The sequence below is a fragment of the Chrysochloris asiatica genome, unplaced genomic scaffold (assembly GCF_000296735.1).
Source record: "Chrysochloris asiatica unplaced genomic scaffold, ChrAsi1.0 scaffold00023, whole genome shotgun sequence".
In the NCBI taxonomy this organism is placed as follows: domain Eukaryota; kingdom Metazoa; phylum Chordata; class Mammalia; order Afrosoricida; family Chrysochloridae; genus Chrysochloris; species Chrysochloris asiatica.
In genome coordinates, this window is record NW_006408541.1 from 22,652,290 (window position 1) to 22,669,506 (window position 17,217).

General features: G+C 39.6%; 1 protein-coding gene and 1 pseudogene across 1 annotated transcript in view; one reads left to right on the forward strand and one right to left on the reverse strand.

Moving 5' to 3' along the window:
• The window catches only part of LOC102821630 (receptor-type tyrosine-protein phosphatase T-like), a 1,273,932-nt gene that overhangs the window by 968,132 nt on the left and 288,583 nt on the right, over positions 1–17,217 (forward strand). The gene's annotated exons all lie outside the window — the stretch shown is intronic.
• LOC102825557 lies at positions 8,562–16,030 on the reverse strand (annotated as a pseudogene).

Here is a 17,217-nt window from a genome sequence, read left to right on the forward strand (position 1 = left end):
TTTTCTTATCCATTCTGCCACTCTCTGTCTCTTCACTGGTGCATTTAATCCATTGACATTTAGTATAATTATCAATAGGTCTGAATTAATTGCTGTCTTTATGTTAGTGTTTTTGTCGTGCTGCTGGCTCCTTTGTTTTGCATCCCTTCCTTTGCTGAGTTCAAGTTTTTTTGTGCTATTTCTTGTCAGTTTCTTTGTTTTAATGTTTCAATGTTCTTCTTGGATCTTCATTGTCTTGGTATGCTGTGGAGTATTAATTTTCTTTGAGGTTATCCTATAATCTACTAAGTTTTCCTCCATTAAAAACAGTCTATTTTATCCTGAATATACCTGACGTCTTCACCACCTGGGTCTCTGTTCCTATATTTTTCCCTTTTCTGACATTGTAATTATTTTGATCTTTGATTAACCTCCCAGGTCCTCTGAATTTGTTGTAATTGTGTTCTGTTCTAGACTCTGCTACCTGTTGACTGAGTTCTGGGTTGTGCTGCCATGTCTGTCAATCTCTGGTTGTTGTCTAGTTGTTGTCTTTTCTTGTTAGTTTTCAGTCCAACTAAGTGCTGGGTTGGCTTTGACAAAGTCTCTTAGCTTCTGTTTATCCTTGAATGTGTTGATTATACCATTATATTTTATTGAAATATAGTGGTTTTTCTGGGTAGTTGATTCTTTGTTGGCAATTTTTTTGTTGTTGTTTATTTTTTCAGGGTTTTGTATATGTCTCTCCACTACTGCCTTCTTGCCTTCATGGCTTCTGCTGAGAGATCAGAGCTTAATCTTATTTGCTTGCCTTTATATGTAACACTTCTCTTTTCCCTAGCTGCTTTTAGGATTCTCATTTTATCTTTGATTTTGGAGAGCTTGATTATGATATATCTTCATGATTTTCTTTTGGGAACCCCTTCCTGGGGTTTGTTTAGCTTCTTGAATGCTTATTTTCTCATCCTTCTAGATGTTAGGGAAATTTTCTTCCAGAAGATCCTCAACTATCTCCTCTGGACTTCTGTAATTTGTCGTGTTCTGGAATGCCAATAATTCTTAAGTTATTTATCTTCACTCTGTCCCACATGAATCTTAGACTTTCTTCTGATTTTTTTTTTTTTAATCCTTATTTCTTATATCTTAGCAGTATCGAGACATTCCAGCTTGCTGGTTCTGGCTTTCATCTTTTCAGTTCTACTCCTTTGTCCTTTCAATGTATTATCCATTTCTGATATTTTATTATTAATTGTTTGCACCTCTTTTTGTAGGTTTTGAATTGTTTCCAATGCTTTATCTATCTTGTTTGCTTGTTCCTGTAGCACTTTCCTGACTTCTTCCTTATTTTTCTCCACCCGTCTCTGAAGCATTTGGATGTACCTCAGTATCATGCTCCTGAATTCCTTATCAGGCAGTTCCAAAACCTGCTCCCCTTCTAATGGAAAGGCTAGGTCTACCTCCAGCTCATTTTTTTTTTTTTCAGTAACTGTTTTTGTTTGTTTGTTTGTTTGTTTGTTTGTTTCTGGACATGTACAGAGATTTTTTGTTTTTTCTTGATCATTTTCAATAGTTAGATGTGTTTTCAATAATTAAATGTATGTTGCTGTATTATTTAAGCTTACTGAATGCCTCCTGGTAGATGTGATCTGGAGGTCAGCTTCCCTTTTCACATCTCTCAACTGCAAGTAATCTTAGCAAGTGTTGGCTGTCTATGTAATGTGTAGCAGCTGGTACACATCCAGCTCCTTTTGGATGGTGGCTATTATAGGGTATGCTTGTAGCTTGGCAATATAGCCACAATACTCTCTCTTCTTGGGTAACATAGGGAGAGAAAACTCCCACCCCAAGGAAAAAAGTAGGACCAAAAGAGACCTAAAAAAGAAACACAAGTAAAAGCCAAAAAATAAAAGAAGGAGCAAACTAGTCCAGTAGCCTTTGCTGAGCAGATCAATGTACATGCACAATAGAAACCTCCAGAGGTGGGTGGGGATGTCCACTTGCTTAGGCAATCCCTCTAGTCACCGCTGTGAAGATGTGCAGACAGAGAATGAGAAACAAGTGGAAGGAAGATTATTTACAGTTATATCTCTGATGAATTGTTAGGTCTCTACATATGCACAATGTCCTTCTCAAGATGACTACACCCTTCTCCCTTTACTGTGTTTTTTACATGTTGGCTGTACACTGTTCTTGCATATAGTAGTTTGTGTTGGCTCTTTCTTTTTATTTGGGGGTTTTAAAGGGTGCAAATACAGCTTGGTTGTATGGCCAGACCTGCTGTCCCTTGTTAGATAAAGCAGGAATAAAAGCTCCTGCCCAAGTAAGAGAGCCAACTTCAGTGCTAAATCCCAAAGCCAGATGTCATAACTTGCTGGGTTAGCCTCTGGAGCCAACTGGGGCTTTTAGCCAATCCTCTTTGTGCAGTGGAAAAATTGTACACTGTGGGTGCAATGCTGGTCCCTTTTGGGCATGTGCTTTCACCCGCGTGAAGTCACCTGGGTTGGGCAGAAAGGGTGTGACAGGGGAGAGCACAAGAGTGGATGGGGGAAAAAAAAGGTCACCCTCTTTTTCCACAAGTTGCTGTTAGTTTACACGCTGCAGCAAGCTGGCTGTGGCCCTGTCCCTCCACTAAGACTGCATGGGGGCCTAAGGCAAGGTCCAGATTGATTCAGAAATCATAGCGTTTCTTATCACCCTGTTGTATTTCTCCATTAGTAGGCCCCCAAAGCTATTTCCCCTTTATATTAAGTTTAAAGCTCTGGGACTGTCCCAGCAAAGCACTTTTTTCTGGCTTTTCTACCTTCACCAAAAAGACTTTGCTGAGTTCCTCTGCTTATCCTGCTCCCAAACTGGAAGTCCCCTGATGGTTGACTATTGAATGTTTTCCTCAGCAGTGATTGAGGATGTCTCCATTCCATATTCTGTAATTTAATCTCAGGCTCATAGCAATGAATCCATCCATGTCTTGTCACCAGTAATGATTTTTTTTTTAAAGAAACTTTTACCTTCCTCTGAGTATTGGTCCAAATTTTGTTTGTAGATGTCCAAATGTTTCTGTTTATACTCTTCCATGAGTTGTTTCATCTTGCACAAATTTCAAAACCCAAGTCTGTTATGGATTCTTTCATAGGCAGAGCCACGGCTGATTTATAAATGATTGGCCACATAATCCACTGTAGCTTGTCTATTTGAAAGAATATTCTCATGTGCACACTCTATGTTATCATCAGCCATACACATGGACGGGCATTTTAATAAAACTGGAGAGCTGATCGTTTTTGCCTCACCCTCATAGAAAAAGTTTGCTGACCCCTACTGTAGCAAATCATATGACCAGTCTCAATCTTATCACCTATTTCTTGTTGTTGTTAAATGCTGTCAAGTCGGTTCTGACTCACAGTGACCCTGTACAGGGTTTCTGAGGAATAGCTGGTGGGTCTTAACTGTTGCCCTTGAAGTCCAGTGGTGACTCTTCACCAAAGTGATATCAATACACTAAGCATATTTTTAGGAGCTCTGGTAGCATAGTGGTTATGAATCAGGCTGTGAACTGCAAGGTCAGCATTTCTAAACTACCAGCTGTTACACAGGAGAAAGATGAGACATTCTGCTCCCGTAAAGGTGTACAGCCTTGGAAACCCTGTACATGGTCACTATGAGTTGGAACCAACTCCACGGCACACAGCCACCACCACCACCAAGCATATTTTAGTTATTCAGTGGATGTTAGCTCCTTTATCATTAAATTAGTCATATTAGAAAATTTTTTTGTCTAACAGACAGGGTAACTGTTTTGGTATCAAATATTTTTTTGATCAAGGAGCAGTGCTAATCACATGTCAAAATTACAGACCTGGAAAGGATCTTAAAGGTCATCCAATTCTCTTCCCCACCACACACACACATATAGAACAGTGTTTTGGTAAGCATTAAAATATTCCAGTTAACAAATGAAAGTACTTATTTTTAAATATCTACATTGCTGATAACTCATTTCTTTCTGAATCAGTTTCGCTGAATTTTGGTGACCTGTGACTCTAAGAAAACTTTTAATTGTCTTGAGTTTTGACATGTCTTTTCTTGGATCTTCCACCTATTTTTCTTGGTCCACACTCTTATGGTCTCACAGAGTCCATGCGATCTCCCTCTCAAGTCATCTTCCTTCAGTTACATAAAGTTTATAATCTTTGCTAACACCTTCTTTCCCTCTGTGTAAGTGTACCCATCTAGTGTTTGCCCGAGCCTATATGTTTTTAGTTCCTCTAATGACGCATGTTGGTATTCACCATTGTGGATGTTTCTTTTGTGGCTATGTCTCATTTCACAAGCACAATGAGCACTGACATATGCTAGAAGTATGGTATGTATTAAAGTTCTTTAGTATATTCCCTCTGAGAATTAATAGGAATGTAAGGGAGTCTGGCATATGCCATGTTCTACAGTATATCTGGAGAAATGAGAAGCTCGCTGGAGAAAACAAGGATGAGACACAAACCAGTTTTGGTGAAGTGTGTGGGAAACAGACTGTGCTGGCTCTGTATTGCCAGTGTAGAGCATTTAGTCTGTCAGTGGCAGCCATTGCCTAGTGAGCAACCTGGATTGAAGAACAAATTAACATTTAGAAGGTCCCCATGCCCATTTAAATTCCACATTGGTATTTCACTTCTGCATGTATTACTGGCTGGAGTCACACTCTACAGAAAGTATAAAACTACAAAGTAAAGCTGCCACACTGCCTTCCACCTGCACATATGGTCTTCTCTGTGCAGAAAGCACTAATATATTGAGGAGAAAGACATAAGATGGGCAGAGACATCTGGGGCCCATCTTGTTCTTCTTGGTTCTCCACATTCCATGTCAGACTGTACTGGTTCAGTCCAACTCACTGAGAAGATGTGGCTTTCCACACTCTTAGTAATAGATCAAGGGGTACTGTTGGGTTTCCAGGCTGTGTTGAGCAAGAAAAAGCTGTTTTCTCTCTACCATATTCTCAATGAGGTACTCCTGAAACCTTTCAAAAGAACAAGCCTGGAACCAGAAACCTGACAAACCGGCCCCTTAAGGAATTTCCCCCATCTGAGCATGGTTTATCTCTAAGCAGAACAGCTGGTGAGACAGGAGGATGGTTGGGGATTGGAGGTTGGAGGTAGACCACCTTCTCAAGACATGGGGCTTTGCTATTGAGAAGTCACCTGACTCTGGTACTGCTTCTTCTCAGAATGGGTTTCTACTACTGATTCTGAGACACACGAGGCCATTAATTTCATGTCTTATGTGCTACCCCACGTGTGCTCCTGTTTCACAACAAAGATGCCCAGTAATGAAGCACAAGGAAGAATGGAATCGGATGGGTACTATGCCAGGGATCTTGGCTGTGTAGTCATCCTCCCAGGAATGAGAAGAAAGGCTGTGGAACACTGGCCACTCAGAGTGGTGTATTTTCCTGGCAAGGGAAAGACTACACACTGCTTCAAATTACTGTATTTAGCACTAAGTTGTGCTGAAAAGCATTGGGTGACAGGATCATAGGAGCAGAAAGTGATCCTCGGTCTACAAAATCCTTGCCTGGCCCCACTCAAATTTCTTCATATCTTAAAGGGCAGCAGACAATGCGGCTAAGCTGGGAGAATTTTGGAGGAGAAAGTGTTATAACCCACAACTTCCTTATCAGCCAAGTTGGTATTCATGTGCAAATGCATCAGAAAGTATCCAGGGGCTACCACAAGCCCTGCTTCTAATAAATCATTCAAAGAGCTATTGACTGAGCAATGAATCAAAATAAAGAAATCAAGGCTAGAGAAAAATGGAATAAAAAGACCCACAGTGAGTGTTAAAACTAATTAAATGTTGCATTAATGCTAAATAATTGTTCTAAATATGTTCCAAATAGAAGGTTAATGTAAAAAATAATTACTTAAAGAAAATATATAGACTGTAAATAAATTAATAGTTGTCATCTAGGGCTATAGTTTGCTATTATGCCAAGACAAAATCAGAAAGGCAGGATTGATGAAAGTAAGTAAAAGTCTGCTAATTTTCTCATTTTAGACAGGAAGGAGGAAAGAAATTGCTACTGTTTTATTTTTGATACTGAGATTCAAAAAACCATAGCTTTTTAAATATAAAGGCAGCCTTCCAATCTATCACATAAAAGCCAGCAAAACAAAACAAAAGCCCCAAAATACAACAATCTGCCTAGATACATAGAAAAGAGGCGAAAACAAAGGATACTATAAGTAAACATGAAAATCAGCAAGCCAGAAGACAAAAATACGACATTTGATGAGGGAAAAAAGTGCTGCTTTGCTTCTCTCTGAAAAAGCAGAAGGAAAAAAAAAAAGCATGGGTCAGAAAGAGAGAAAAACAAAAACAAAAAATACCCAGAGTTCAGAAAAGCTTTATCACTAAAATATTAAAAACAAAGAATGGAGCAAATTTACATTAACCTAAAACAATTTAAAAGAAAACAAAAATGCCCATTGTCCAGGATCCCTATGGACCAGATTAAATGATTTTCTAGTAACCAGTTTAACTGCTCCCAGCATATATGCAAGTTTCAATCAGAACCGGGTAAGAGAATATTAGGATCCGGATATCTATAGTCTATGTATATTAAAAGGAGCTCTGGTACCGTAGTGGTTACAAATTGGGCTGCTATCCTCAAGGTCAGCAGTTCAAAACTACCAGATGTTCTGTGGGAGAAAAATGAGGCTTTCTGCTCCTGTAAAGATTTACAGCTTCAGAAACCCTATTCATCTTCCCTACTTTGGACATATTTTCAGGAGGGACCAGTTGATGAAGAAAGATATCATGTTTGGTAAGGTGGAGGGTCAGAGAAAGAGGAAGACCCCAGTAAGATGGATTGACAAAGTGGCAGCATCAATGAGCTCAAGCATGGCACCAATTGTGAGGTTGGCCCAGGATTGGGCAGTGTTTTGTTATGTTGTGCATATGGTTGCTATGAGTCAGTACCGACTCAATGGCACCTAACAACATGAGTCAGAAACGAGGCCATGGCACACCACCACCACCACCACCATGTATATCAAAGATGCTTTATTTGCTCATCAAAGTGACCATATAAGCAGCCTTGACAATCAGACAGCCTATAGACAAACTCCTAGTTGCTTTATAATTTTAAAAATGCTATTAAGAAGTAGATTTGATTGATTAAATAATTAAGGAAACATATAGCAAGGACAAACTATATACTAGGTTCCTGTCTTGGTGCTAAAATTATAGCAGTGAGTCAAACAAATGAAAATCCCTGCCCTGTAGAAATTACATTGTGGTGGGAAGGGATTGAAAAATAAACTAATAAAGAAATGAAATAGTATGTTAGATAATTTATATTAGTTTTAGAAATAAAGAAGTCACCCAAAAATGCTGTGATTAGGATTCACCAACTGTATGTTCATTTATTAGACATTGATAGTTTGCTTGTTGCTGTGATGCTGGAAGCTATGCCATTAGTATTTCAAGTACAGGCAGGGTCATTCATGGTGGACATGTTTCAGCAGAACTTCTAGACTAGACAATCTAGGAAGAAAGACCTGGGGATCATATGAAAATTAGCCAAGGCAAGCCTTATGAATTACAGAATATTATCCAAGCCTTTGAGTTGTTTACTTTGGATACACCACTAAGAGGGAGCAATCATTGGGAAAGGATATTGTATTTGGTGAAGTGGAGGGGCAGCCAAAGTGAGGGGAATCCTCCTTGATGGAGTCACACAATGACCACAACAAAGGACTGAAACATACAGTCATCAAGAACATGGGGCAGACAACATCTCATTGCATTATATTTAGAGTCACCATGAGTTGGAGCCAACTTGATGGCAGATAATAACATAGGAACAACATGATAGAAGGATGATCAAGACATTGTATAATCTCTACAGTTATCTATGAATATGGAGTGCCTGTGTAAGACAGAGTAGAAATGTCCCATATCGTTTCCAAAGCTATAATCTTTATAGAAGCTAACTGTTAACATCTTTCTCCTGTTGATTGGCTGGTGGGTTAGAACTGCTAACCTTTTGATTGGCAGCCAAGGGTTTTAAGCACTGCACAACCAGGTATCCTTTCTTCTTCTTCTTTTTATATCTAAAATGTCTTTATTTATATGGTAAATATTTTCTACTGGAAAACAATGACATTTGTCTCTCAGTCTGTCTAGCTGAGTTTAAAAAATCATGTATCTTTTCTATATCATGAACTGACATGATATATGATCTAGGAAAGTCAATTTAATAGAAATTATCAATTAATTACACATAAATGTAGACTTTTGGAGAAGTGGGTTCAAATTATAAATGAACATTAAATGTGGGCACATACATATTCTGTGTAAAACAATGGGTTTAAGGGAAGTTTTCACACTGATTTCTGGCAACCAATTTTCTTTCTGGAACTCTTTAAATACTCAAGTTCAAATCTTCCAGCTCCTGGAGAAGGGTTTTCTGTTTTTGAATTTTTTCCAACTGATTTTTTTTTTTTTTCTGTTTTCCATTTGCAGCTTGTTATTTCAGTTGTTCAATTGCTTTTAGTTTCTTCTTTAGGTTCTGCATTTTTCTGTCTATCTCAGGATCTCCAGAAGTTGACTGAGGGGCAGTATTTCATGGTGTGTGCTGTGAGGCAGGAGTAGGTACCAAGTCTGGACTCCTGTCACGTCTTACATCCTGTTTTGCAACTTTCTTGGTCTCATGCTTCTGATGATTTTTTTAAAAGTTTTTTATTGTGAATTCAGTGAAAGTTTACAGCGCAGATCATCAGTTTCACATTCAGCAAAGCATACACTTTGTTTCATTACAATGATTATAATCCCCACCATGTATCATCAGTTAACAGTATTTCTATTCATTTTAACTCTTTTTTTAAAATTATTTTTAAACACTTAGGCAAATAAAATAATTTACATCACTAAAGGGCTTATTCTGGAAGCCTGCCTCCTGGCTGCCAGCTCTCAGTCCCTCTTTTTCCATTAATCTAGAGTCCTCAGCTGCTCCCTCTCTCCATGTCCCCATCTCTGCCTCCATCTCTGGTGTCATTGCTTCTCTGGATAAGGTCCCGCATTCTGCATGTGCTCTTTTCCTTTGATGGTTCTAGGATCATTTGCTTCTGGACAGCAAGATTAACTACTCCCCCGTTTTTGTTATACAACTTCAACCTTTACAATTGTGACAGTTTCAGTTAGTCATGATATCAAATACTCATTATTGAATCATAAGAATCTTTTCCCCATTTCTTTTTACCAGACCCTTCTAGATGAGATGAAAACTATTCAATGGGGACTCTATCTTCCCCTACACACTCTTAAACTAAACTCCCTCTTGAAAACTTGTAATCCAGTCACTTCATGCCTTTATTGCCCCCTCATTTTAGGTGGTTAATGTCTAAGTTGCCTGTCCCTATCTACCCTGTATACAGAGGGGATAGCACTGATACTTGATGTGAAGATATTTCTCTCACAGTTGGTATTTTGGGCTACTGCCTCCATGAATATAGGTCAAGTTCATCAAAATTTTCAATTTACCCTCGTTTTTCTTACCAAAAATTGTTTTCTTTTTTATCTTCCTCTAGTTGAGTTTTGATTATTAAGCCATTGAGGCTAGGTCAAATGTGTAGTATCTGCAAATTTGAGTGTTCTTGTGTGTCTCCTCTCACTTCATATCAGCTGGATGCTTCACTATCAGCTCTAGCCCTCTGTGACTGTGTCCTTGTCCATGGCCTCAGGTGTCCCCAGGTCTCACCACACTTTGGACCAACCAGCCCTTCTTCTTCTCTCTCTCAATTCCATGTCAATGGGAGACTATGGAACATGATTAACTCAGCCCATTTCTTCATTGTGTTGACTTTCCCCCTCTTCCACTCACCAGTAGACCAACGTGGTCATCAGCAAGCTCACATGCCTGCTCATGTGTTCCCTTTGAGTTTCAGGCTTAGAGGGGGGTTTGTCCTGAAAGGACTTGATTGCTTGCCTTGATGGCTTCCCAGCAAGCAAATTGCTTATTCTTGTAGCCAATCAGGCTGCCATTTTTGTTTTGGGTTTTTCCTGATGATCTTTCTTTGAAGATATATCTTCTGCCACTCTAGCTGTTCCAGACTAGTCTGCTTGTCCTTTCTAGTGGGAATGTCCACCTTAGAAGGTTCTGGATGGAGCTCAGGATTCCACTTAAGGTCCTATACACTGCAAAGGCTCCGCAAGAGGCCTATTTCACTGGGTAAGTTGTAGAGTCCCTTTTAGGTATTCTAATCAGTTATAGGCTGAAGACAGCCTTACAAGCTTTCTGTAATTATGTTTCCCAACATCCCTTTCTACCCCACTCAAGTGTCTATTTTACAATAGTAGGCAAGAGAAACCAATATTCATAAGACAGTCAAGCATCTTAGTATTATGTCCCCTCTTCAGACTATACCTCAATCCCTGTATCCCAGAGCCCTGTTGTCCCAAGGCTGAACATGCATCACTATTTACCTGTGTGCCACTTAGCCCATGCAAACCTGTCTCAGTGTTTCCCTATCTACCTTGTCCTTTTACCACCTCCCCCTTCTGTATATTGCCCTCCCCAACACCCAAACTATACTGTGTCTACCCCCTACCCTGTGCTGTACTCTCACCTCCCTCCATCTCCCCCCAACCCCTCACCCTACCCCCACCGGTAACCAACAAAGAATTTTCTCCCCCCATTTAGTGTGGGTATCTTTCCTTAAGCTTTTACAATAATGATATTATGCAATATTTGTCCTTTTGTGACTAACTAGTTTCACTCAGCATAATGTCCTCAAGATTCAGCCATGTTAGGTAGTAGCTTGCAGCTTCCTTGTTATTCTTCAAGGTAGCATAATATTCCATTGTGTGGATGTACCAAGTTTGTTTATCCATTATTCCATTGATGGGCACTTAGACTGTGTCTATGTTTTTGCTCTTGTGAAAAGTGCTGCTATGAACATTGGTATGCATATATCTATTTGTGTTATGGCTCATGTTTCTTGTGGATCTGTACCAAGTAGAGGAATTGCTGGATCATATGGTATTTCCATTTCTAACTTTCTGAGGAAGTGTCATACTGTTTTCCAGAGTGGTTGGACCATTTTGCATTCCCACCAACAATGTAAGAGGGTCCCAGTCTCTCCACAACCTCACCAGCAATTATTGTCCTTTGCATTTTTTAACTCCACTCATTTTGCTGTTGTGAGATGATACCTCATTTCTATATTCCATTGAATTTTTTTTTTTTTTTTACAACAAAGCGGTTTATTTGTGATCATTGTCTGGACTCTATACATCCTTCACAAATTTAATTTTACATAATCTGATACTTTTCTTAAAACTGAAACTTTGAACTGCTAGATTTTTACTCCCCTAGAATAGAAGGGCTGGTATAAGTTATTTTCCAGAAGTGAGGTACCGTTTCACAGAACTTGTTTCTTTTTTGTCTGTTTTCAAGAACTGAATTTGCATTTGTTATCAGTCAAAAAGTAGGAAAGATGTTCTTTACAAATAATTTTGATCAAGTATATGTTCAAAGAAAACAGAATAAAAAGGCTTTTTCTCTAACATTCTGTATTGGACTGTACTGCTGTTGCTCAATAGGAATTAGCTTCTGTCATTTGCTAAAAGAATGAGTAGTGGAGAACAGGATATGTTGGGAATTTCATAACGGGCAACAGAACCATTCTCTTGGGTAAACCATAGGCAGGGGCAGCTATGCTGTAACCATATGGTGTTCCATAGACCGGAGCTACTTGCAACACTCTTTGCCTGAGGGATACTCTTCTTTTTCTTATTATTTGCTGCATTGGGTCCAGAAAACAGTTTCTCGAGAGCAGCTAATGCTGCACTTGCCTTTACCACTTTCTTATTTGGACCAGCACCTCGGAATTTCTGTCCATCTACTTCTACCTCCATTACAAAACATTTGTCATGGCTTCCACCAGTCTCCAAGATGAGTTCATACTTAAGACCTCTTCTTTTTTCATTAAGCTCCATTACAGGATTTTTGCCACTTGCTGTAAGGATTGGGCCCTGAGTTCTTACCTCTAAGGTACTGGAGGTTTCAGTTGTAGAATTTCCAGTATTATTGCTTGAGTTTGAAGACATCATTTCATTTTTGCCTTCATTATCTGATTTTTCATCAGAACTCATACATTCAATATCTGCATCAAAGCCTGTCGGGTATCCCATTGCCTGAAATACTTTCACTACTACATGAAGTTTTGCTGTTTTCTTGGATGGTCCTGAGGCTTCCTATGTTGTGCCATCCACATCTACAGACATTGTGAAAACAGGGGCATGAACAGGACCAGACTGAGATAAGAGCTTGTACTGAAGGCCAGGCCTGATCTGATTTAGCCTCATTAGTGCATTCATAAGGTCTATTGCTTTACTGTCCAGAATTTTCCTTAAATTACATTTCATTTTCTTGTTGGGATCTTCATCATCCCCTAATCCATCCTCAAATGGCCTCTTTAGAGCTGAAGACCCAGCACCTTCTTTATCAGTAACTGACCAGGAATATTTCTGGAAAGGCTTACTGGATGGAAGAGGGTTCGTTGTTTTCCATTGAATTTTGAAGACTATTTTTCATAATGGCTATCACTTCCACACTGCAGTTACATATTCTGAGGAGGCTCCTCCTCATGCAGTTTAGAATTGGTGATTGGTTTATTTCTTGAAGCTGGGAGTCTAGAAGCTGTTGCAACTTTAGGTTCCTCATTGGGTAATTTACTTGGAACTGCTTGGTAAGTTATTGTTTTTGCTGGAAATATTCCATCTAAAAATGGCTGTCAAGAAACCTGCCATATTTTGGCATTTGATGGCACATCATATTTGTGTAAGGCACAGCCCGAGTAATGCCAAATCCTATCCCCATTATTAACACGTAACCTGGGAGCACAGATGACTGATAAAATATGCTCTCCAACTGCACACCAAGAAAAATATGTAGAATCAGAAGCCACTTGTTCAGAAATAAGTTTGTAGTTTTTAACATCCCACACTTCCATTTGCTCAGATTTCCAAATCCAGCTAGTATTAGTTTATGTCCATGAGGGTACAGTAGGCAGCATTATGAGGACCAATTCCCAAGTCAAATACAAGGTCACATTTCAAAATTGTTGCTTTGGCAGGCATGAAACCAAAAACAGCACAAAACTTATAAAATTCCAAACTGCATCATAAATGGGGCCATTTTTGGTAATTGTACAACAGCATTTTCTCTATTTGTTGCAACATAGTGCAATGTTTGTTCCCCATAGTAGAACATTCCTGTCTTGTCAACATCTGTACTATACCAACTATTACCAACACAGCAATAGCTTTTTTATTCCATAGCATTGTAACCTTATCAGCCTTAAAGAAGCTTTTGTTGGCTAAAAGGGCTCCTTTCTTGCAGATAAAAAACTACTGCCATCATGTCGATTTCCACTCAAAGTGACTTTGAAGACTCATTAGAACTGCTCCACAGAGTTTCTGAAGCAGACACAGAAGCAGACAGCCTCATCCTCCTTCCAAGTGGCTGGTGGGTTTGAACCATTGGTCTTGTGGTTAGCAGTCCAATGATTAACCCACTGCGCCACCAGGGCTTATTTTCTAAGATGTTGTTGTAAAGTGCCATCTAGTTGGTTTCAACTCATAGTAACCCTATATAGGGTTTCTGAGGAGTAGTTGGTTGATTTGAACTACTGACCTTGTAGTAGTCCAGTACTTCTCCTACAGAACACACCAAATTATTAAGTGCCATCGAGTCAGTTCTGGCTCATAGCAACCCTGTATATGGTTTCCAAGAAGCAGCTAGTGGGTTTGAACGGCTGACCTTGTGTTTCCTAGTCCAGTGCTGATCCTGCAGCGCCCTACAGGAGTCGACCACACCAAACAGCAAAGATTAGTCAGTATGGGTACTGTCCTTGGTGCTGAATTCTCAGTGCCATCTTGATTGAGAATCACACCATATTGTGACATTTTATTTTTTTGGATACAGCTATATTATAGATCTATAACATCTCAGAAGGAGCTCTGGTAGTGTAGTGGTTACGACTCGGGCTGCGAACCTTAAGGTCAGCGGTTCGAAACTACCAGCTGCTCCGCGGGAGAATGATGAGGCTTTCTACTCCCGTAAAGATTTACACCCTTGGAAACCCTGTACAGGGTCGCTATGGGTAGAAACCGACTCGACGGCACTTAACAACAACAACAACAGTCTCATGTAGACCAGAATCCAACAAAGAAATCTCCAATAAAGGATTTCCTTGATCTCTGCAATTCTTTTCTGAGAAAGACAGTTGATTCCATTGTGGAGCAAGTAAAATCATTAAAACTTTCTTCCTTTCAGAAAGCCAGTCTGTCTCCTTAACTTTCTCTTCTTGGTCATTTGTATTGATTTTAATAAATCAAAAATTTCTCTCCCCTATCAGCCATTCAGAAAAAATTTATAAGAGCACCAGATACCTAATTCTGTCCGCTCAAGTCCTTTCTCACTGTGATTTAACTTGCAATCATTCCTACTTCCCACATGAATGACTGCTAGATCTCATCTACATTATGCCTTTTGATGAAAACACTCCTTTTTGTCAATGTTATCCTTAAAAAGAGGTTCTCAGAACCTAGTAGTGTGCTTTGAATATAGTTAGATTATGCCTGCTACATTTCACCACCCCTCCTGGATTGACTCTTGCTGAGGTGTTGTAGGATCAGCACTGGACTATGAACCAACCACAGGGTCAACAGTTAAAACCCACCAGCTGCTCCTTGGAAACCCTGTAAAGGGTCACTATAAGTTGGACCCAACTCCATGGCACTTCACAATAATAACAAAACCTGTCTTGAACATTTCCTAAGACATTATTTCTCCAACATTCCAAGGTATTTTTCTTATTATGGGAATTTGCACAAGCTGTTATTTAACTTGGATCTCTCTTTCCTTCCTTCTTTGCAGATTTAGTAACATCTCATTTTTCAGGACTCAGCTTCAATGTCACATCCTCTGAGAACTTCCTAACCATATTATCTAAGTGACCAAATGGTCAATTTCACATTGGCCCATTTTTTTCCTTCATAATACTGGGAATAGTTTGTGATTATACATGTGTTTATATAGTGCATGACTCCCTCATTGGACTGAGAGCTACACCAGGAGGTAGTAATTCTGTCATGGTGTGGCACCAAGGATAAGCACTGGACTACAATGTTGGTTTGAACTGTAAGTTAGGTTTGAACTGAAAGTTAGGTTTGCACTGAAAGTTTGGAAACTTTATACAGGGTCTCTAGGAGTTGGACCTGACTCAGCAGCACTTAGTAACAATAACAACAAGTACAATGCTTAACAAATACTTTGGACGTATCATCAGGAAAGACCCTTTGTTAGAAATGGGCATCATATTTGGTAAAGAAGAAGATCAGCAAACATGAGGGGAAACTTCCTTAGCTAGGTTGACACAATAGACACTCTGGACTCAAATATACAAATGATCATGAGGATGACACAGGATCCGGCAGCGTTTGTTTCTGTTAGACCTAAGGTCACCATGATTCTGACCCAACTTGACAGCCAGCCAACACAATTAACAACATCAACAACTATTCAGTAATCATTTAATGAATGAATGGAGTAGAATGTGGACATGAATTGTTTGTTGTCTCAATCTCAGTTTTCTTACTTCTAGAATTGAAATAACATATACCTCTAATGACCATTTTGAACATCAAAAGAGAAAATGCCTTGAACCTAGAAAGAAACCACATAAGTATTCATATAATATAACTTCCCATTCAGTGTAGCATCTGAGACATGATTCTGAGCCATTTTCACCATAGGCAGATGAGCCCTAAAGAACTTTTCTTTCATCTTAGTAGCAAGACTTTCCCCCAGATGTCTCATTTCCCAAGCTCCAGACTCCTGGGCAGCCTTAATTTCCTCCAACCTCTCCAAATGGTGCCCAGAGTAGCTGTCTGGTTGTAAACAGCGGGTGGGTGCAGTTGTGTATTGTTTCTTTCCTACTCGTCCCAGAATGAGGTCTGCTGAATCTACTGTTTTCTGCATCCCCACCACCATTAGCCATGATTGTGAAGTTGAAAGGACCATAATTAGCGGTTGGATGCAAAACAAGTGTGGTGAATTCATGCAAATATCTCTCAGAAGCTACCTTTTGTTGGGCAATGCTGTTGTGCATGTTCTATTTATGCAAAGAGAAAACTCTTTCCTTGCCATATCCTCTTCATCATGTGGGGCATATTTAACCTGGGCTATGCCTCTGATAAATGCTGAGCTAAATAAGTAGGAAGTAAAAGAATGATTGTTTTCTTTCCCTCATTTCCTCTTCCAGCTCCTGAACTCAATTCCCTCTTGAGAGCAGTTGTAAGCCAGATGCGATGTTGAAAGGGTCACCATGTTTGCAGTGTAATCATATCATAATGGTTGGGATGAGCTGGGTAGAACTGGGTTAGGGAAAATTCTGTGTGTCTGAATGAATTGGAAGAAATTATATTTAGTTGTTCCCAAGCACCGTTAAACAGACACTTGCACATGGATGGGGCTTCTGTTCTGGAAGTGGCATGGTGGGATGGAAAGGACCGAGAGCAAGAGCTCAGATAGACTTAGCTTAGAATTCTGGCTGTTCCCAGATATGACAATCTCAACAGGCAGGCTACTTACCACATCACAAGGTGTAGAGTGTGATTAATGATCTACTTTCCCAAAATTTGTGGAGAGTGACACAATGCATATAAAAATATCTGTCACATTTGTTTTAATATGTGTTTCTTTCCTTTTCTTTTTGCTTTTTTCCTGATGCTTCTCTTCTGGGGGAAGACTGGGACACCCTTTCGTGGCATATTCCAATTGATCTAATTACTCTGGAGGAACTCAGGTCCCAGCTATGTCCCTATTGATTGGTTGATTCCCCCATGACCCTGTCACTTTAGAACCCTTTCCCAGAACTTATTCATTGTAACTTCTCACATGTGGTTTCAAACATCTGTGCCAGCTGAACCTTTTGGCCCTATGGTGGTGGTGATGGTATACTATGGAGTGGGTGCTGACTTTAACGACTCTGTGTAGGTTTTCCGAGGCTGTAAATCCTTATAGGAGCAGAAAACCTCATCTTGTCTTTTGGGTATGATCTTTCCTTCTCCCAACTCCATTTCCTAATTCACAGTTAGTTCAATGGTTGTTCATATGTCACATGATAAAAACTCATATACATCAGAGAATGAGGAAATCCAAGCTCAAGTGTGTTGGAG